The 21,367-nt window shown below is 41.7% G+C and overlaps 1 protein-coding gene across 3 annotated transcripts in view; it reads right to left on the bottom strand.

Moving 5' to 3' along the window:
• MBD5 (methyl-CpG binding domain protein 5) overlaps nt 1–21,367 on the bottom strand; it is a 107,446-nt gene that overhangs the window by 33,968 nt on the left and 52,111 nt on the right. For 2 of the 3 annotated variants that reach the window (XM_066190431.1, XM_066190433.1), the window contains exons 3-5: nt 12,041–12,181; nt 9,005–9,196; nt 5,594–5,651 (exon numbers count right to left, since the gene is read on the bottom strand). The gene's annotated coding sequence lies outside the window, so the exon portion shown is untranslated. Of the gene's footprint in view, nt 1–5,593; nt 5,652–9,004; nt 9,200–12,040; nt 12,182–21,367 lie in introns of all 3 variants that reach the window. The other variant, XM_066190432.1, reaches the window with a different exon arrangement.

Raw genomic sequence — 21,367 nt, 5'->3', positions numbered from 1 at the left:
AACTTTGTCTGGACTGCAGCTGGGGAGAAACAGGACTGAAAAAAGCTTAAAAAACCAAAAAATCACTGAAGGGTTTAATCTGTGGGAAGTATTTCAATATTTTTAGGAAAAAGAGCAGGGTTAGGTGGGGTATGTGAGGGTGATGAGGGCCTGGCACAGGTTCCCACAGAAGCTGGGGCTGCCCCTGGATCCCTGGAAGTGTCCAAGGCCAGGTTGGATGGGGCTTGGAGCAACCTGGCACGGTGGAAGGTGAGGATTAGAGGATTTTTAAGGTCCCTTCCATCCCAAACCATGCTGGAATTTCATATTTCAAAATTCTGTTCAAAAATACTTCGACCCCCACACTCCCCTAAGCAGGAGCAGTGACCAGAGCTATTCCCAGCTCCCGGATTTGACCATTTCTGTGCAATTTTCTGTGCTGGGAGGACACCCTGAGGTGCCTGGGTGTTCCCAACACACACAAAATCCGTGTTTTGTAGGAAATGCTCACGGAAGTGAGATGTTTTTCCATAAAACCCAGCCCAGTTCCATGTGGATTTCCACAAAGTAAAGCTCCCAGTGACCTCTGCGTGTTGCTGGAGGCACAAATGGCACGAGTAAGAGGTGCCCCCAATCCATATTTCCATGCTGAAATCCCATCATAAGCCGCACAAGGAAAGTTCCTGGGTGTTATTTGATTTAATTAATTTAATAACACCGCACAACTCAAAGCTCTGCTGGTGGGATTTACAACAACAACAACATTTACAACAACAGGACAAGAGGGAACAGCCTCAGGCTGGGCCAGGGGAGGCTCAGGTTGGACATCAGCAGGAATTTCCCCATGGAAAGGGGTGGTTAGACCTTGGAACTGCCCAGGGAGGTCTGGAGTGTCCATCCCTGGAGGTGTCCCAGGAATTCCTGGAGGTGACACTCGGGGCTTGGGGCTGGGGACAAGGTGGGGATGGGGCACAGCTGGGACTCCCTGGGCTGGGAGGGCTTTTCCAACCTCAGGGATTTTGGGATTCCAGGAGTGCAGATCCCCCTCATCTCCTGATGCGCCATGTGCCCCTTCCCCATCCACGCTCTCCCTGAAGTTTTTTGGACTGGGATGCCAAGCAGTTTGGACCAAACCCAAAGAGTTCTGGACACTGGCAGGAATCCGAAGGCCTGATTTCCATCAGCCATGGGCTAAAATCCCTCCCCTCGGTAATCTCCAGACAACTCCTGTTATCTCACGACTTCCCACATCCAAACCAGCCAGGGCTTCCTGCCCCGTGCCAGCACATGATGTTTAGATTTGTTTGGCAGTCCAGTTTCATTACGATAGCCTTCAAAATATTTCACTGGAGCACTTTTGCAAGATGACAAGAAATCCCTCGACCCCTTCCCTGCGTGGAAAATTTCTCCTTGATTTTCATCTGCTGGAAGCCTGGTTTCAATTTTTTAATGGGACTCTCTCCCTTTTTTTTTTTTGAAATGTTGGATTTCAGGCAGCCTCTTTGCACACTCAGCTGTTAATATTTACTTGAACAGCTTTTGAGTCGAGTGGGAAAAAATAGAAAAACCCGATAGGATGTAAAAAAAAAAAAATTAGATTAGATATTATTAATTGTCTGGATTCCAATCTGTTACACATGATAGGAAGAGCATTGATTTTTATTAGGAAGTGGACGTTGAGCCAACTGAGACAAGTTTTGGGAGGTTGACATTGCAAATCATGGAATGGTTTGGGTTGGAAAGCCAAGAAAAAAGCCCATTTAAAGCCCATCGTGTTCCACCCCCAGGGACACCTTCCGCTACCCCAGGCTGCTCCAACCCTCTGAGTAATAAAGTTTTACCTCTTCAAATAGAATCCAAATCTCTCCCTTGTCCTCCAAATACTTCTGATGCTCCATTACTTTTTTTCTCACGTGAATTTGGAAGTGCCCAACAATCCCACGGACCCACAATCCCTGCCTGGCCCTCTGAGGCACAAATCCCACTTCCCCACCTATGGAATGGCCGCTTTTGGGATAGAAAACTTCGCAGACATTTAGAAAAAAAAAAAACAAAACCCACCAAACACTGCTCAGAGACACGAATTACAATCTCATTTTCAGGGCTTTCCTTTCTAGCAGTGAAAAAACCTCCAAAATGAGAAATGCTCTCCAATCACAGTCCTGGGGTTTCAGAACTAATGAGGAATTTCAGCTTCTTAAAAAGCATCACTTTCAAAGCCCTCAGTGAAAAGGAGTTTTTATTCAGTTACCACTTGCACATTATTAATCTGTTGAAGTCTATCAAAGCAATTAGCCAGGATTCTCCTGTATCATCTAATTAGATACAAATGTTGCGTCTTTTTATTTTTTTTTTTTCGGGAATGCTTTCCCAAGTTTGAGAAGCAGCATTCTCCTGACTAATTAGATCAGCGGTGAATACTTCATGAGGGCCTATTTTTAGGCCAGTGAGTCAACAAACAAAAAGTGCCTGATGTAGGAAGGAAACCTTGAATCCTTCAGGATTCTTTTCCTTGGGGTGGTGTCCAGGGCCATGGCCCAGCTCTGCACATGATTTACTCATGATTTACTCATGATAAACACGATATATTCATGATATACTCCGGCCTTCAGGCTGAAAACAGATCTCCCCCGTAAATACAGAATTTCTTGTAGTAAGAATATTTTGCCACAACCAGAAAATTGACTGAACGCCTTAATTAAAGCGAGCATTTTAAATGGCCCCAGTGCCAACTCACTTCACACCAGCCCAGCCAGCTTTGATATTGAGTTATTTCTAACTTTTCAAGCAGCTTTCTATCTATAACAAGGTTTTTATTCTCTTATTTCACACCGCTGTTGATGTTCTGTGATTTTTTAGGATTGGGATTTAACCACTCCACGAAATAACTCCCTGGAGGTGTCCAAGGAACACCTGGATGCAGCACTCAGAGCTCTGAGCTGGTGACCAGGTGGGGATTTGCCAACAGGTTGGACTCAGCCTTGGAGGCCTTTTCCAACCTGGATGATTCCCTGAGAGCCACGTGGGTGAATTCACCCATAAAGAACAAAAATCCAGGAGGATTCCAAGTCTCTGTCCCTGTTCTCCACCCCCAGGAGCTTCCTGGATGTCCCCCAGCTCCCAGCCTGCTCTCCCAGCACATGGATGGACAGAAACCTCTGGAATTTCTTCTCCCAAGCCCCCAAGAGCAGCCACTTCAGCCCTGCTGGTCAAATAAAACTGCATGAACATGATTTTCATGGAGAAAAACTGATTTCTGTCCATGGGATCCAGCCCATCATCAGGAACATTCCACATAAATGCCTTTCCCTGGAGCATTCTGGATCTGGGGGCTGTGAAGTGATCAGACAGAAATCTGATTTACAGGGAATAATCACAGTGTCCTCAGTTTTGGAGATTTAATTGTGCCAGCAAAGTCATCCAAGGCAATGGACAGCTGGGCTGAGCTGGGAAGGAGCAGGATTCTTTTATGGATAGCACCAGCCCCTAAAATCTTCTCCCAGGATGACTTTGAACCCATCTTTCTGGGCAACTCCCAAAGCTGGGGGCAACTGAGGCAGTCACTTAATAAAAGAATGGATAAAATCCATCCTCTCAAGACACAGAGATCTCTGAAAGGCTTTGCACAAACGAAAAAAGCCCCAAAAAAAAAAATCAGGAAAGAAAAGGATTCTGTTTTTAATGCTCATCCCTGGTTGTTCACTGTGGATTCATTAATATTTATTTATCATTTCATTGTATTTATATTTAATTTATACTTATAACTATGTAATATATATTATATATAATATAATATAGAAAATATATCATTTCAATTTATAATTATATTGAATTTAATTTATTTTTATTTATATTTATTATAAATACAATAAATTTATTTGTAATTCCCAGGTTGCTCTTCCAGGCTTTCCACCACACGGATTTTTCTCTTTCCAAGGGACACAGGTCAGCAGTGCACGTGACACAGACCTACCCTGTGTCAGCACGATGGCAGAGCTCAGATTTTGTCCAAATTCAAGTTAGTTTTTGGTGTACACCAGAAATCAGCCAAGAATGAGGTCGCTGTTATCCAAACCTTTCCCAGGGAATATCATCAAATGGAATATTACCGAGCAATATGTTGATGAGAAGTGGAGAAACTTCACGTCCCCCTCATTTTAGGGGGAATTTGGAGAAAGAAATGAGGGATTTTCTTTCAATTCCCATGTTTCAGGCTCCCAAAAAGCTGATATTATTCAGCATAGTTCTGCAATGCTTTCAGAATGAAGATTAGATGAATTTCAGGAATCATTGATAGAGAATGTTCCGAAAAGGTCTAATAAAGAGATGCAGAAATTGAGGAGGAAATAACTATTTGTAAATGTTCAGTTCTGCTGGGTATTATATTATTGACTTAGAGGTTACCAGGGAAATGGAAATTTGGGAAAATAAAGATTTAATTGAAAAGGGAAAAAAATAAATTTTGAACTGAACTCTTTTAAAAAACTGACCATGAGAATTCAATTAGATTCTAGCCAATTAAAAAAAAACAGGAAAAATATCAAGATTCCTGGAAATCCGAGAAAAGGAATAACAATTTTTTGAATAGCCCCAGATCTCCATTAATTTTGAGACCAAAAATGAAGCGATAAATGGCAAAACCGAAGCAATAAATGACAAAAAAGAATCCCATCCTCCCCTGTTTTCAGTGCAGAAGTCTCAATAAACAGAATCAACCTCCTTTGTGTCAGCCACCTGAAGTTGAGGACGGAGCAATATTTCAATAATTTGAATTATTCAGCCCGAGTTCCCGTGCAGGAGAATTGTCAGGACTGTAGCAAGATTACAAATTAAACCCATAAATTATGCTTTTGTGCCAAAGTAGTAATCACGTGACTGGACTATTTTTAGAGCCTTGGAATTATTTTTTTTTTTTCCTCCAACTGTTTATTGAATTATGTAGCTCTGCTCAGCAATTTCCCTGATGAAAATACACTTAAGGTATTAAAAAATATATGGGAACAATAAAAATCAGCACTTGAGACACCTCAGTGCAAACCCTCCTGTCTCATCTGGCATCAAATGGAATAATATTGGAGAGCCTGGACTGCCTGTGGACCCTGAAAATCTGATTAATTCTCTCCATTAGCAGATAATTACTTACTAATTGAATGTAGAAGTGTTTGGAGAATTTGGCCCCACTATTTTATTTGAGAGAGTTTTTCTCTGTTTTCTTAAGAAAACAAAAAAAAGAGATAGGATGCAAAAGTTCATGGATACTAAAAAAAAAAAAAAGTGGTTTTAATCCTTTTAAATGGCAAAATGTTTCCCTCTTGCTCTAGCAGAGATTTATTAGTTCTGAGTTTAATCGTTTTGAAATCAATCTCGATGAAGATTTGTATACATGACCTTTCCTTCCCCAGCCCCTTCTTCTCCTCGCACTGCTCTGAGTCAGCTCTTTCCTGAATTCACCGTTTGATTGCAAAATATTCTTGCTCACCCTGCCATTCAAGCATCACCTTTGCTTTGTTTATTGAAAAGCTTTGAAACCAGTAAAGCCCCACATAAAGTGATTTTTAATGTTAACTATTAAGAGGAGGGCAGGGGATTGAAATGAAAATGAAAAAATCCTGACCTTTTTCCTCATTAAGCATTAGATGGAAGGTGGCTCTGCTCATCTTGTTCACTCCAAGCTGGAAAAGAATCAGTTAAAACAGAAAATAAGCCACAGTGAGCAGCACACTCCACTCAGGATGTTAAGATTCCAATATTAAACCACTCTTAATTATTTCTTCGCATTTATAAACACTTAGAAACGTTTCTTAGGATAAACGATGGAATAACTACTTCCACTTCTTGTTTTGTACACATTTCCTTTCTGTCAAACACCACAACATGGAAAAAAAAATAACCTAATACTTAAGAAACTGCCAATATATGATTTATTTTTTACGAAGTCAGCCTTACTCCATTTAACCTGAATTCTGGCAACGCAGATGATCAAAGTTCTTCACTCAGATTTCCTTTTCAGCCAGCCAAGGTGGTTTTTTTGCCCACGAAAAAGGAGCAAAGTGCCTCAGAGTTGGTGCCTGTGTGTTTTGGGGATGAATTCTTACATAGCAATGATCAGACACGTTCACACCATCACCTTAATATGGGTAAATTTCTTTGGCCAAAAAAAAGTGTGAGGAGTGGAGTTTTCTGGCTCCTGGAGAATCAAACAGTTGATTTTAGGACAGATCACCGGAGCAGGGCTGCTGAAACCTTCCTCAGAGGGGAGACACAACAAATTTATTTTTAAAAATAAATGTAAACTGGCAGAGCAAGGTGGTAGCTGGTGGTGACGCTCAGCTCTGCCCTGCCAGGTATCCCTGGCTTTGCTCTGAAAAACCTGATTTTCCTGCTTGAGAAATAACCCCCAAAGCAGACAGAAAAAGTTTGATTCTCTTCAGAAGGAGCTAAACAAAAGGGTGAATCTGAGTCAAGCTTGACAAGCACAAGAGAATTCCAGCAGCTCATCAAAGCAGGGAAGAGAAAAATGAGAGTAAGGCCCACAGGCACCCAGAAATTAAAACCATGTGGCCCTTTAAGGATGCAGCACATCCAAGAGTTTAAGAACAAAGTTCCAAAAAAGATAAGAGCCTGGACAATAGATAAGACAATACATATCCTAACTCACAACTCCAGCAGTCCTTTATTCTCTGAAAGCGCCTCAAAAACCAGCTCTGGAATTGCCTGACGCAGAAATTGAGGATGCTCTGCTCCAAAAAGTGAATTACTGGGGGAAATGTGGGCAAAGAACCACTCAGGGAACTCTTCATCACAAGATATTTAACATTTGGGCTGCAGGTATTTATTTCTCATGTTTTTCTGCACCAGATCCTGGACTCGGCCAGCTTCCAAAGGCTGCTGATCCCAAATTTCACTCTCTTTGCAATGAGAGCTTTTCCAAGCATTTTATTGAAGAAAATAAAGGTCCTTTGGTTCATTTTTTGCTGCACACCTTCAACTGAAAGGCGTTGGCAGGAATGGAAAAGGTTTGCAGGGAAATGAGGCAAATTTAATCCCAAAATTTAGGTGACAGAATTAAACTGAGGATGTGAGTGAAGATCTCAGGAGAGCAGAATGCTCAGCCCACGGCCAACGGGGAAGGTCAAAATGACTGAAATTTTCTCTGGAAGCTCCTTCTTTGTCTGTTTTTAAAAGTTTCCTGACAGTGAGAGGTAAAATATCCCAGTTTTCCATAGTCAGATATGAGGTAAAATAACAACAAAAAAAAAACCCCTTGGCCTGTTTTCTCTTTCCATCTCTCCTAAATTCTGCTTGGGGCAAACTAAACTTGCTTTTTAGATTTTTTTTTTGTTTGTTTTGTTTTTTTTTTAAACCCCCAGCACTGCTTTGATAAAACCCTCTTATCTCTTTTTTTCTGCCCATCCTACAGTGTTCCCTTTTTCCCTCCAATAAACAAACCCAACCCTTTCAGCTGTTCTTTAAGAGCCTTGATTTCTACATCTGGCACGGGATGGTTCCTCTGCTTTGCATTCCCCTGGCTAATACCAATTTAAATGAAATTTATTTATTCAAATTTAACAAACAGACATTAAAATTGATTTTAAAATAAAGAAAGAATATTTTAATGTTTTTCATATGATTTTTATAAGATTTTTTTTCTTTTTTAAATTATAAGGGTAGGTCCAGTACTGCAAAACACCTCCTGCCTTTGATGTCACCAAGAGGAAACACACACCAAGAAAATCTGGGATATTTTTAAGGAATGAAGAGATTCCATGAGAAGGAGAATCCCAAAATGGTTGGAGGGATCTTAAAGCTCATCCCAGCCCCACCCCTGCCATGGGCAGGGACACTTCCCATTGTCCCAGGTTCCTCCAACCTGGCCTTGGACACTTCCAGGGATGAGGAATTCTGCGGGAATTCTGTGCCGGGGCCTCGCCACCCTCTCAGGGAAGAAGAGATTGATAGAAAATTCCACCAAGGAATTTTGGGAGCTCTTGTGTCAGCTCTACCTAATCAGGGACAGCACTCAAAAGAAAAAAAAGGATTCCAAATGAGTTGTGACCATCAGTGATTCTGTGGGAATGCTGCACTCATCGGCTCAGAGGGGATCAGACAGAATTCCACATTTCCTCTGAAGAAGAAAGTCCTGATAAGAATGAAAATGTGTTTAAAATCCTTCTTTTGATCCAACAAATACTGCACAGCCACTTCCAGTGACTCACTAAGATGCCCAACGCTATTGTTAAGATGTAACTTTATTTAAAAATAAACACACACACACACATTCCTTCAACTGGGCCACTTCAGATTAGGGATCTCTTCAGCCTTTTCTGGAGGGATTTAAAAAAGCTTTGGAGAAATCTTAAAGCTATGGAATTAGCCTGGTATTTATAGCTCCGTTTCCAAGCGTGTTCTTTGAGCTTCCTAGGATGTTCCTTTTCCCCATCTGCTGGTTGTTGACATGGTGTAACCTTGTGTTTCGATGAGGAAAATCTATAAGAGTGAGAGCATTTGATTTGGTATTGTGCAGGAGAGGTCTGGCCCCATCTCAGGCAGCTCCACTTTGCCACTCCAACGTCACCCAGGGCAGGGACGGTGCTGAGGATTTTCCAACAGAGAGCTGGAGTTCTGTTGTTTGATGATGTCAAAATTTTATCACTCCCAATCATGACTAATGCTCCACCTGAATCACAGCAGCACAAAATGGTGGGTTGGTTTATCCCCATTTAAAATGCTGAGCTTCTCATGCTGGCTGGATACAACCTCTTCAGTTGAGTTCAGGGAAGTTTTTTTCCTTTGTTTTCTTATGATTGGGTGCACTGTCTACCTTCCACCAAGGCATGAACTGCTGAACTGCTTCATTTTCTACTTCAGCACCATAAAATGTTGAAGATGCCTGATCTTCTGTTGTTTTTTTTTTTAATGTTGCCTCAAATATTTTATCTTTAAACTTCGCCGCCGCAGCGTAAAAAAAAAAAATTCCAAACTTCCCCAGCTCAATAAATGCTCTGATTTACCTCGGAATACTCACCTACATTGCTTCTCATGGTCTTGCTTCAAGGTATCTTGGGGATCTTTTAGGCTTTTTAAAATTCCTGCTGCACTTTGAGCTTTGCTTTAGACAGTCTCCTGTGGTGCTCTCGATGATGGGCTATGTCCATCGGGGCCGGCTCCTCGCCTCCCTCCAGCCCTCATCTGAGGAACTCCTGCACCCCACTCACATCTGCTGAGACAACCACAGGAGGATTTCAATTAAAACAATGAGCCAAATGCTTTCATTCCACTTTCCCTGATTGCTTTGTAAGCCCCTGCACAATTACTTGGTAGTGCAAACAAAGCAAGATTCGTTTCGCAGGAACGGCTTTGGCTGGAGCTGAAGACGCCTTCGGAGTTGAACTGATCCACACAAAAACCCCCCAGCTAAAAAGAGCTGAGTTTGGGAGCTGTGATGCTGGAAAAAGCCTTGGTGAGGTAGAAGGTTCCACCAGCACCACAGATGAGCCATAAATGATGAGCTATAAATGAGTCTTGGCTCAGGTACAGGACACTGGTGAAGCCCCAGTTGAAACAGAAGCTGCTGGATCACGGAATCCCAGAATGGTTTAGGATGGAAGGGACTTTTGAAATCAGCTGATTTCAGCTCCTGGACACCTTGCTGGTTGCTCCAAGCCCCATCCAGCCTGGCCTTAGCTCATTATTCCCCTGCTCCTGGGCCATTTCTGTCCTTCCTGTGCTGCTCCGGAGCCTTGGTCCCTCCAGCAGTGATTCCCTGCTGGAATCCCCCCGACCCTGAGAGGAGCCAGCAGCCTGCCCAGGACCTGAAGCCAATTAATTGGATTCCCCCAGAGGTGAAATGGATTGGAGCCCATGAGGTTAAAGGAATATCCCAAAGAGCTCATGGGGCCTTTAAACCCTTGGATCTGAGAGCCTGAGGACTCGGCACAGGCACAGCTGGGCATCAAATTCACAATAATTGGGGATTTCACATTTTTCCCCCAATAAATCGTCATTAAAACCAAATGCAACATCAATGATTCTTGAATCCTTCAGAAAAATGGAAAGAATTAGTTCTGATTTTCAGATCACCACTCTGGAATCTCTTTTAAAGCCATTTATCATCACAGTGAAGGTCTGGGTTGTTGTTAAAACCTTCCCCTGTCACAGAAAACCCTGACAGAAAACGGGAATGAAGAATTTCAGATAACCCAAACAAACAGGGTACAGCACAACCCTGTGACAACAAAAGTCACAAAGTGCACAGGCTGTGAAACCAAAGACAGCATCATTTCCCAGGATTATTTAAATATCTTAGTGAAGTCCAGAAGCAAAACCTGCAGTTTGGCTTCACTGATTTCATCAGTATCCCCAATTTAACCGAGTTTTCAATTGATCTGCCCAATTTAAGTGCAAAATCAGGGCTCAGCATTTTGTAAAAAAGGGCACTAATGACTCTTGGTTGTCTCAAACTGCATTTACCAACCTGGCAGAGCCTTTCAGGAATGGGGTGTTTTTTCACATGCAAGCTACTTAAAATAAAAATGACTAACTCTGTAAAGTTCTTCCCCAATCAATATGACTTTATAAATGACGCCCTATAAATTATGAATATATATTTAGGTATTCTTAAGGGCACTAGAAAACTTCAAGGTTTAGGCTCTATAAAGGGTTTACCTGCTCTTAATACTGAGTACTAACAAGGAACACTGAGTCCAGAAATATTATTGAATATACAGATATTACTGAATGGAAGTATTTCAAAACACGAGCATTTTATGCAGGTTCTTCATATAATTATAATTTATCTTCACAGTAACAAAACCAGACAGAAAGATGGTATAACCTACCATTAAAGAATTTGCATAAAAATGTATTTCAGATCATAATTCCACTAGGGATGCAGCAAACTTCACATAAAATTATTTATTAATGTTTAAACACATTGAAAGGTATTGATCAGAGACATTTCTATGCAGAATTCCCCATGAGCGCAGAATGCTAATCACAGCAACCACTGTAAAACTCCAATTTACTGGAAACAATTCCAATAGATGGATTGAAAGAGCTCCAGAATAAAACCTAAAGTCATAGAAGGGCTTAAAAAATCTGGGTCACATGGCCAGTGCTAAGGACTGGAGGAGCAGCAGGGAAAGGAGCTTCCTCCAAAGGCCTCGAGAAATCAACAGCAAAGCATCACAAGAATTCATTTAAACGAATGATCTGATTTTGAATTAATTAAAATGAAATGGCAACAATAAGTTAACGATAAAATTGTCTGTACTGAGCGTATGGAAATGGACTTGCACAGTGATTAAAGAATTTGGGGTTTTTTTTTTTTGGTTCCAAGCACATTTTTAACAATGAACTTCCCAAAAAGTTGCAGGAATCCAGTGGTGACTTCATTTCTGGGGGAGGCACATCTGTTTTTTTCAGAGCCTTTTGCTGTCTCCTTCCTTTGTGAGCTCCCTATTTACATAACAAGTCTGTGCTAACAGATTAAAAAAATCCTGTCCCCATCTAATCTCTCCAGATACAAACAATATTCTTACAACTACTGTGTTTGGAGGATCTAAAATTAAAGACACTTCTTACGAGCAAACAGGAAAAACACCAAAACCTGTTATTTCTGTGAGAGCAACAAACTGAACTTTTTAATTGTGTGCTGTCACAAATGAGTAAAAAAGAGGGTGGCAGTCAGCCAGCTCTCTTTTTACTTTAGCTGGGTTTTAAATGCATTTCTTCTAGATCAAACAACTTGATGATTGGCTGTTTCTCAGGTTATTTTTCTTATTTACTCTGTGGTGTAACTGAAAACCTCTCCTCCAAACTGCTTCATTCCAAATTAGAGCCACGAGCTCCACGCTGGAAAATAAGAGCAGCAGCTTTTGTTTGGGAGCATCCAGTTGTGTCTGATTTTCTTTACAGCAACTGTTATTTTTATTTTGCTAAGGGGAAAAAAAAAAAAAAAAGTCGCACCAAATTACATTTATTAATTATTATAATTCAGGGAATGGGAATCTGCACCTCCCCTGGGCTGCCAGAAAGAAAAACAAAGAGAGAATTCACCTACCTGAAATCAGGAAGACTGGTGGGTGTAATCCTTTAGGATTTGGTGGTGCTCAGAACTTTAGGGGAAGAATTAGAGAAGTGCTGTTTCTTCAAGTCTTTGTGGTTTTTTTTGCCCGTTTTGTTGCGATAAAGCCTCTTCTTCCTGCAAGAAAACACATTTTGTTGGACTAAAGGGAGGTTTGCAGGAAGGCAAATTATTCCTAACTCCCTCTGGAAGGATCTCTGCGTTCACTGTCCATACCCACAGACCCAGGAGAATTCCCTGCAGTCCAGGTCTGGCCGTATCCTCCCCTGCTTTACACTTGCAGAGAATTTCAGGCTGTAAAAACAGAGCCCACACAGCTGGAGAATGGAGAAAAAGGACTTTAAAATGAGATTATTCTTGAAAGGATCCACCACAAAACTCCAGAGAACGAAAATAGCAAAAAGACGCCCAGTTCTGCTTATTTATATACACATCTCTTTTTATATACGCTCACACACATGGACAATTCTATAAATTAATAGAAAAACCCCCAAAGTAGTTTAGAACCATTGAAAGTAGGTTAGAGACTCGTAGACTTTTTTTTTTCCCCCAAATGCCTTGTAGATTTTGCCCCTAAACCAAGCAGAATTCTGTGCCTTGAACAAGTGAGGGCAAATCACGACCTCGGTCGAATTGTATTTAATTTTATTCCCATAACCAGCATAAAGAACGAGTGAAAATACAAATGACGTGTCCGTGATTGTGCTTGGAGTAACCCCAGGGCTCGCAGGATTTTCAGGTTTCCCCAATTCAGCCTCAATCTGGAAGGCCTGGCCTAAAACAGGGCTCTGCTGTCTCCTCAGCACAAAGCCTGAAAACTTTGGGGACACCAGATTTTTTTTCCTTACTCCTCCATTTTCCTGGACTTTGAGGAGGAGGGAATTCCTGAGGAGGGAATTTCAGAGGAGGGAATTCCTGGGGAGGGAATTTCAGAGGAGGGAATTCCTGGGGATGGAATTCTTGAGGAGGGAATTCCCAAGGAGCGAATTCTTGAGGAGGGAATTTCTGAGAAAGGAATTCCTGGGGAGGGAATTCCAGGGGAGGGACTCTCGGAGGTGCAGCCCCTCTCTGTGCCAGAGGACACAACTCCTCCCTGTGCCCCAAGGCTGCTCCGTGTGTCCCCCTGGCTCAGCCCAGGAGCCGATTTGTGTATTTCTGCTGGATTAGTCTTAACCCAGATCCTTCCCTAATCCCTGTGCCTGCAGGAATGCTGGGGCTGGAGCGGCCAGGAGTGGCACACGGACAGGAACGAGAAACTCCAAGTGGAAAGAGCAGCAGCCACTTGGAGAAATCCAGGATGTCTGCTCATTTTATTTCTGCAAATCTCCTCTGTGTTCATGGGAGCATCTCAGTGTAATCATTGTTTAAATAAAAGTTTATCTGGTTACAGCTTCCTAATTCTAAATTTTAACTGCTACAATGCCAGAGAGCAAGGGAAATGCCTAAAAAATTCTGAATTCCTGACTCTTGCTGGAAACAATAACCTTGCTTCCACGCTGATTAGAATTCCCATCTATTATCCAGTATTTGCTAGACACGGGATCTGGAGAAAACGAAGTTAAAGCAGAACAGATGGCAGGAGGAAAAGAAGCAGCAGCTATCCCACCTTCCAAGGCTACCTTTGCAGGAACATATGGCCTTTCCCTGGGCTTTTGCACCACAACAAGTTGGCTGAACAGAACTTCAGAAACGAACTGCAACTGCCTAACACCACCACGGAGCACGTGAAAAACGCGAGAGCTCCAAGAAATACCAAAAAATCAGGCAGGTCTTCCTGAGAGGTTAATTCAGAAATCGGCTGGAAGGCCAACAAACTATCACACCTCTTTAAATTACAACGCTGTAAATGTAACATACTGATATATTTCCTTTATGCATGTGATACATACATAAGGCTGAGGTAGCAACATATTTATTTTACATATGTGATATATAGATATAAGTAACATTTTTCAAAGGTTTGGCAGCGCTGTCATTTGAGTGACTGTTGCTTTGAGCACATAAGATGTAAGAAGGGATATTATCTCTTTTTTGTGTCTCCAGCTACAGGGGAAAAAAAAAAAAACCAAAAAGGAGTTTGAATTTGGAAGAGGAAAAAAAAAATCAGACATCAGTTTAGTCAATATTTCAATCCTCTAAATCCTGAGCGGCTGATACCTCTGCCTGCAGTTTGGACATTCTCCACAACTTGATGAAGTTCTTGCTGAAAAGTTTGGAGAATAAAGGTCTCTCCAACAATCACACGTCCCAATTTATTTTGGTTTTCTCAAAACATCTTAGAATTAAATTTGATGAATAATTTACAAATTATTTTCATTCATCTGTAACACAGCACTTTGAAAACTCGATTTTGTTTCCCTCAGCCCCTTTGCACACCTGGTGTACAAGCATTGCTGTTTCCTGGCTCACAATGGAAATGTAATCAACTTTTCTCCTTCACTGATCTTTAATTTAATATAGAGATAACTGAGAAACTGATGAGAGCTGAGAAGATAAACAAAGAATCTGAGGTCTGTATAATGCAAATTTTTCTCCTATTTCGCCTAAACAAATGTTGCTAAAGGCACAAAAGAACGAGTTAGTAAAAAATTTAGTTGTTAATACTCCATACTCAGAAATAATTGACTTTTTTTTTAAATCACAGAACCCCAGAATGTTGAGGTTGGAAGGGACCTTAAATCCCATTCCATGGCCAGGGACACCCTCCCTGGACCAGGATGCTCAGGTTCTCTCTTTAGGTGTCTCTATCATAATCAGCCTTATCATAAAAAATACAAATACCCCCCCAAAAAGTGAAGACATTTGGTAAAACCACCCAAAGAGGAGAAACAACTGTCAGAGTCATCTCCAACCCCAGTGTCCACTCTTTCCTCCTGCCCCTCCAGCTGCTCCTGTGCTCCCACAGATCTGCAACACTTCCTCAAAAGTTGACTGAACCCACCAGAACATCTCCATTTCTACCTCCTCATTTTATTTCATATAAATATATTTGTGTTGATTTCATATAAATATATTTCTGTTGACCCCAAGATCAGAACTTTTTCCATTTCTCCACAACACACACAACTCTGCCAATACCTGGATAAACATACCCACAGCATTAGGAAAAAAAAAAGGATACCTGGACTTTCAGAGGAATTTCTTACCCCAAAGCCCCAAGCTCATTAGGAGAGAAGGAACTTCATGCAGCAAGCACACCAACAGTTTATATTTTTGCCTCATGACACTTTATCATCACATAATAAAGCGTCTTCTTTTAGACATGACATTATGCCATTGTTTAAAATTAAATCCTCCCCAAAGAAAATAACGTAAACTTTTCTAAACTGTGTTACTTCTTACTTAAAATTTCTTGGCACAAACCTCCGTAACTGGCAAATCTTGATTATTCTAAACTCTCTTGCAGGGCAGATGCTGCCATGGGAGCAGAGAGGAGACTCCAGCAGACTCTGCTCTGGATTCAGGCTCCAACTGGAATTATCCTGCAACTGGAAAGGCTGAGAAAATCCAAATTTCCAGAGGAGGAGAAGGAATTTCCAGAGAAGGAGAAGGAATTTCATCCCAGCTCCATCCCTGCTGCCCCTGTCGTTGTCACTCCACTTCCTCTGAGTAGTTCTTCCAAAGTGATGCTGCTAATTAGTACAACTAATTGTCCAATTCATTGATAAAAGTATCAGGAAGGTATTTGAATAATCCCCAGGCACGGGGCTCCGAAAGCAGAATTCAGTCTCTGGAATTCTGATTCTGTTCCTGCTAAGGTTAATGGATGGTTTCCCACTGAGTCTAATATAATTCACACTGGATCACTCCTGAGTCTATATTTATATAAAAATGCCCTACTATTTCAATCTGTTTGATCACTTTAAAAATATCCATCTTATTTATTCAGAAATAGAGCTCAAAATTCTATAAAAATTTAGCCTAGGATTGAATGAGTTTTCGGAAAGCTCCGAGAGATTTTATAAAGCAAATGGGACTAAATAATCAAATATTCCTCTGAGTTTTAGAAATATGTATCGCAACAGCACTAAGGCCGAAGGGAAATATTAAATATTATTAATGACAAATGTACCAAAAGCACGGTAAAAACAAGGATTTAAAGGTGGCAAGGTGTTTGACAGCAAATCAACCGCAGGAATAACTAAACTCCAGACTTTTAAAGTTAAAGGCACAAGTATAAATGGAAGGATTTTCACATCGGCAGAGCACACAGAGGAAAAGGATCCAGGAACAAGACTTTAAGCAGCAGTCAACAGAAAACTGGGTTAAACCTAAATTTGCTTTTTAATTTCACAACTTTATATGAAAATTTAGTTTTCATTAATGTTCTATGACCAAAAAAAACCCCAAAACCTTTCAAGCTAAAGAAACTTCTAATATACAAGAAGTTGAACAATTTTAATTGCATCGTTTAAGTTCCCTTAAGAATGAAATAATATTAATTTCATACTTAAAATATAAGTGCAATAACACTACAGCCTTACAATTTCGTATGGCTCTAAGAAGAGTGAACTGCAAGATGTCAATTTAATGACTGAATTTTTCCTCCTTCACAGAAACCACAATTGAAGTGTCCCAGTTCCTTCATTCTCAGCCTCTTTTTTACACTTTCTGGTTTCAGCCATAATAAAAGACGAAGTTTCTGACCCCTGAAGCTTTTGTTTCCTCTCCTGTACTTGCAAAACTTCCCTAATTCAAAGGTCTGGCAGGAAGGAGTTAATGGGAGCTTCCAGATGAGAGACTTCATCTCCCAAGGAGAGTCCGAGACAGTTCAGGGAGAAAAATCTGAAATTCCCCAGAACAACATCAGATTGGACCTGATGGACAATCAGATCCCAAATTTGAAATTCCTCCAGAATGACATCAGATTAGAGTTGATGGACAATCAGATCCCAAGAAGATTCCTACTCTATCCAAGTGCTCCAGCACCAACAGTGAGCTGAGAGTGAGGATCCCTCAGCTTCCTGCAAAGTTGAGGTCAGCCTGGCAGCTCTGAGAGAACTCTTCCCAAATTCTGGGCAGCAGCCTTGGTGTGATGTGTAACAAGCTGGACATGCCACGTCCCTGCCAAGACCCTGAGGGGCAGGAACTCCAGGCATGGCACTGGGAATGCCATCCAGGTATTGGGAGCCGTGCTGGGATCTGTCTTCCACGCCAGAAAACAAAGTCTGGACATGGCTTCACCCAGAAACTTCTTCCTCACCTTCCAACCCCTGTGAGCTGCTGCTCCTCCAATCAGCCTCTCCTGCATTTCAGTACTTTTGGGCTCTGTTTTTTTGAGCAGATCCAAACCAAGCCAAATTTAAAGGATCTGAATGGTCCCACCACCTTCAAAGAGTTCGAGGCTGAAAGTAATTCCATACACAAAGAACTTGGTTGGATTTTAAAAGCACCTTTTAAGGGATGGCAGCACCGTGCCAGGGGAGAAAACCTCAATCTGCTTTGTTGAAACGTGCGAATGTGCTGAAGTGGCAACCAAACCTAAACAAAACTGGGACTTAAAATAACCTCAAATTGGAATTCTACTCTTGCCCTCTCTTTGGATGAACGTGATCAACAAGTGTGAGGAACAGGACCTTCATCTGATCAACCAAAGCCTTAGAGAATGCCAACAGCTCATGTCTGAAACACAAAGACAAAATGAAGCCATTCTGTAAATGGCACGAGAGCACAGAAAATGCCTATTTTAGCTCCTGCTCAGTTGCAGAGAACAGATGGAAACATTTCGTTTGGACAACAAGAATTATTCCTTGATAATTCAATATTTCTCCCTGATATCAAGGCAGCCTGAAAACCAGTAAGAGCATCTTTAATTTTTTAGGAACTGAGATCTGTGCACCTATTGGGGTTCCTTTAACATCATTAGTGATCGGATTTTACATCCAGTGGAGTTTCCTGCACTGTGGCACCACCCAAAACTTTCAGCAGCCTCATAATATATATTATATAACATATATATATATTTATATGCTGATACTATTATTATTATTATTATTATTATTGTTGTTGTTGTTGTTGTTGTTGTATCTGATATTATTATGATGATATTATTGATATTCTGCATTAGCAGCTTCAAGCAACGGTGTCCAGGTCCTTCCTCAACTCAGGTCCTTGCAGGTAACAGTTAAGTGGTACCAAGTGGAAGGACTGAATTAGTAAATCTCAAGTAGGGTTACAAAGAGTCAACACGAGGCAGATCCAGGCTCCTGAATTATTTATTTTTTGAACTATAAACACGTCCTCTGCTAAACCACCAGAATTAAGAATCTACTAGTGCAGGTAGATGCTCATTTTGCATACCAGGGCTTCACTACAAAGAGGTGTAAATTTACTCAAGGTAAGAATTTATCCTAAAACACACATGAAAATGTCTTAAATGGACACACCAAATAATTTGGCTTTTAGTGCTGCAGGTCAGCCCAACTGAGCACATGATGGTGAGCACAGGAGGGTAAAAACAGTTTGTTCCTCAGCACCTCCAAGTATTTTAGGCAGCAGATAAAAATGAGCAGCTTAAACCAAGGTTTTCCCCTGACAGACTTTTGGTTTATTTGTCCAAAGAAACATTAAATACAGAAAATATGAATTCACCTGAAGTCACACTGTACTCTCACATTCTTTAAATTATCATCAAGGACTATTATGGTACCTCTTTACTAAAATATTTTATTTCAGTGTTCCACTCCACTTGATGTAACCACGTCATTTTGTGGCAGAATTAACGTGACAGCACAAACATCCCTTCTGCTTTATTAATTCAATTAATTGTCTTGGTCCAAACCCACAATAAACTCTAAATTTGTTGCAACCACACCCTGAATGGCAGCCTGGGCTTTGCAAAAAAAAAAAAGGCTCAAAGCTGCAAATAAAGAAATTTAGGAAGGAATTCCTGGCTGGGAGGGTGGAGAGGGGCTGGCACAGGGTGCCCAGAGAAGCTGTGGCTGCCCCTGGATCCCTGGAAGTGTCCAAGACCAGGCTGGATGGGGCTTGGAGCTGCCTGGGATAGTGGGAGGTGTCCCTGCCCATGGCAGGGGTGGATTGGGATGAGCTTTAAGGTCCTCCCAACCCAACCCATCCTGTGATTCCACGAATTTCTGTACAGTTCTGCACAATTTCTGCACCTCTGGATGAATTCTGCCAGGGAGTTTGATAAAACTCCATTTCTGCAGCGCGTTTTTCGGCTGCTCTTTCTGAATACAGAAGACATAAAACCAATAAAGAGGAGCAGAAGCTTGTTTTAACATCTACTTTCCAATTTTTGCGTGATCAGCAACAGGAGATGATTCTGGAAGGGCCACGGATGTAACCAGGGGTGTGGAGTCATCCTGAGGACCAGATCCAACACACCTTCAGAGTCATGATTTTCTCTGCCCAAAACGACTGCAGACACAGGCAGGGACTTTTGAGAGATGATTTTGGAGAAGCTGAGCCAAACTGAAACGTCTCTTCACACAGAATTGAAAATTGTTTTTAAAATTTCCCACTCTTCAAGAGTAACGCCGTAAAAAAAAAAAAAAAAAAACAACCAAAAAAACTTAATCCACGAAGCTTTTTGGAACTACAGCAAGATAATTTAACACGTTGTGCTGCTCTGAAGTTAAGGTCACACATTCTGCCATCATGTTGCGCATGAATTTTGATTTCCCCTCAGCATGATGGTATTTGACATTCACGGAATCAGCTCAGGTTAAGGCAAATGGTGAAATGTTGCATCAGGTTGTATTTTAAAAACTGGAACGGAGGATTTCAGGTATTTTGTCCTGTTGCAAAGGCAACACGTGTACATTTACATGCAGCGACTGTTGCATCCAAGGAAAAGCCATTCAGTGATTTACAGCCACAGCACTCAAGCACAATTATCAGCTTTGAAACCCATCAATTTGATTTTTTTTTCCCCCCCTCCTTTCTTTCTTGCTTTTAGCTGGCACTAGCACAAGGAGTTCTGGCATAGACTGTTTTCAGTTTGTACACATTTCAAACCAGTGTTGATTTCCTAGGACAGATGATTTAGAATTGCCACGTTCCCTTTAACTGAGCAGGATTTGCAATAGTACAAGATTTCCTGTATTTTTAACTGTTGGGCCTCCAGCACTCCGAGCAAGGCTCATTTTCTCTTTCCATTAAAATGTGACTTTTTCTTTTGCACCACTGAAAACTCCAACAGGGCCGATGTGTCTTCTTTCCTCTCTTTAAATTTAAAATTGTGAAGGATAGAACTTAACTCTAGGCTTAGTTTTCGGTCTTTGGAAGGGACAAAAGAACAGGCATCTCATTTATTTTTTGGTAGCTTTTTGGTGTAACATCGATACAATTTAACATATTCTTCTATTTTTTAGGCAAAGAGTGATACTGCTGCTCAAGAGACGCCAGAGAGCTTTCTGGAAAGTTAATTGTGATTGTGTTAATCAGCTATTAAACTTCTTTCTGGAAGTGTTCTCTGAATACTGCAAACCCTGGTGTTTTTAACCACTTGATGAGTATGAGTTTTCCTCAGGGATGACTCCTCCTGGAAAAAAACCTGTGAGGAGCTTTGGCATCTTCTCTGTGAGGGTGGCGGGATGGAATACCCAGAGCAGCTGTGGCTGCCCCTGGATCCCTGGGAGTGTCCAAGGCCAGGCTGGATGGGGCTTGGAGCAGCCTGGGATGCTGGAAGGTGTCCCTGCCCACAGAATGGGATGAGCTTTAATTTCCTTTCCAACCCAACCCATTCCATGATTCCATGAAAATCTGGGATTGTCAGGGAGCTGGGGTTGTTTAGCCTGGAGAAGACTCAGAGGTGACCTTATCACTCTTCACAGCTCCCTGAAAGTTGTGGTCAGGTGGGAGTCGGTCTCTTTCTCCAGGCAGCAACTGACAGAACGAGGGGACACAGCCTCAAGCTGCGCCAAGGGAAATACAGGCCGGATACCAGGAGAAAGTTTTTTACAGAAAGGGTGATAAAGTATTGGAATGGTCTGCCTGGGGAGGTGGTGGAGTCACCATCCCTGGAGGAGTGTAAGAAAAGACTGGATGTGGCACTTGGTGCCGTGGTTTAGTTGAGATTAGGGTTGGGTTGGACTTGATGATCCTGGAGGTGTCTTCCAACCTGGAGATTCTGATCCTGATCCTGATTCTGATCCGAAGCTTTGGGAATCACCCCCCACACCCTGCCAGTGTCCATGGTGAATAAAAGCACACGCTGGTGTCCTGCTCCCAAACATCCAAACAGAACTACCCAAACCTCCTGGGGAGCCACCAGGTCCCAGCACAGCTCAGGGAGACTCCGCGGGAATTCAGGGACACGAGGACAGCTCTGCTCCCACC

The sequence above is a fragment of the Chamaea fasciata genome, unplaced genomic scaffold (genome assembly GCF_029207755.1).
Source record: "Chamaea fasciata isolate MVZ Bird 193981 ecotype frontalis unplaced genomic scaffold, bChaFas1.0.hap1 SCAF_8, whole genome shotgun sequence".
Classification (NCBI taxonomy): domain Eukaryota; kingdom Metazoa; phylum Chordata; class Aves; order Passeriformes; family Sylviidae; genus Chamaea; species Chamaea fasciata.
This window is presented reverse-complemented; position numbering and strand designations above follow the sequence as displayed.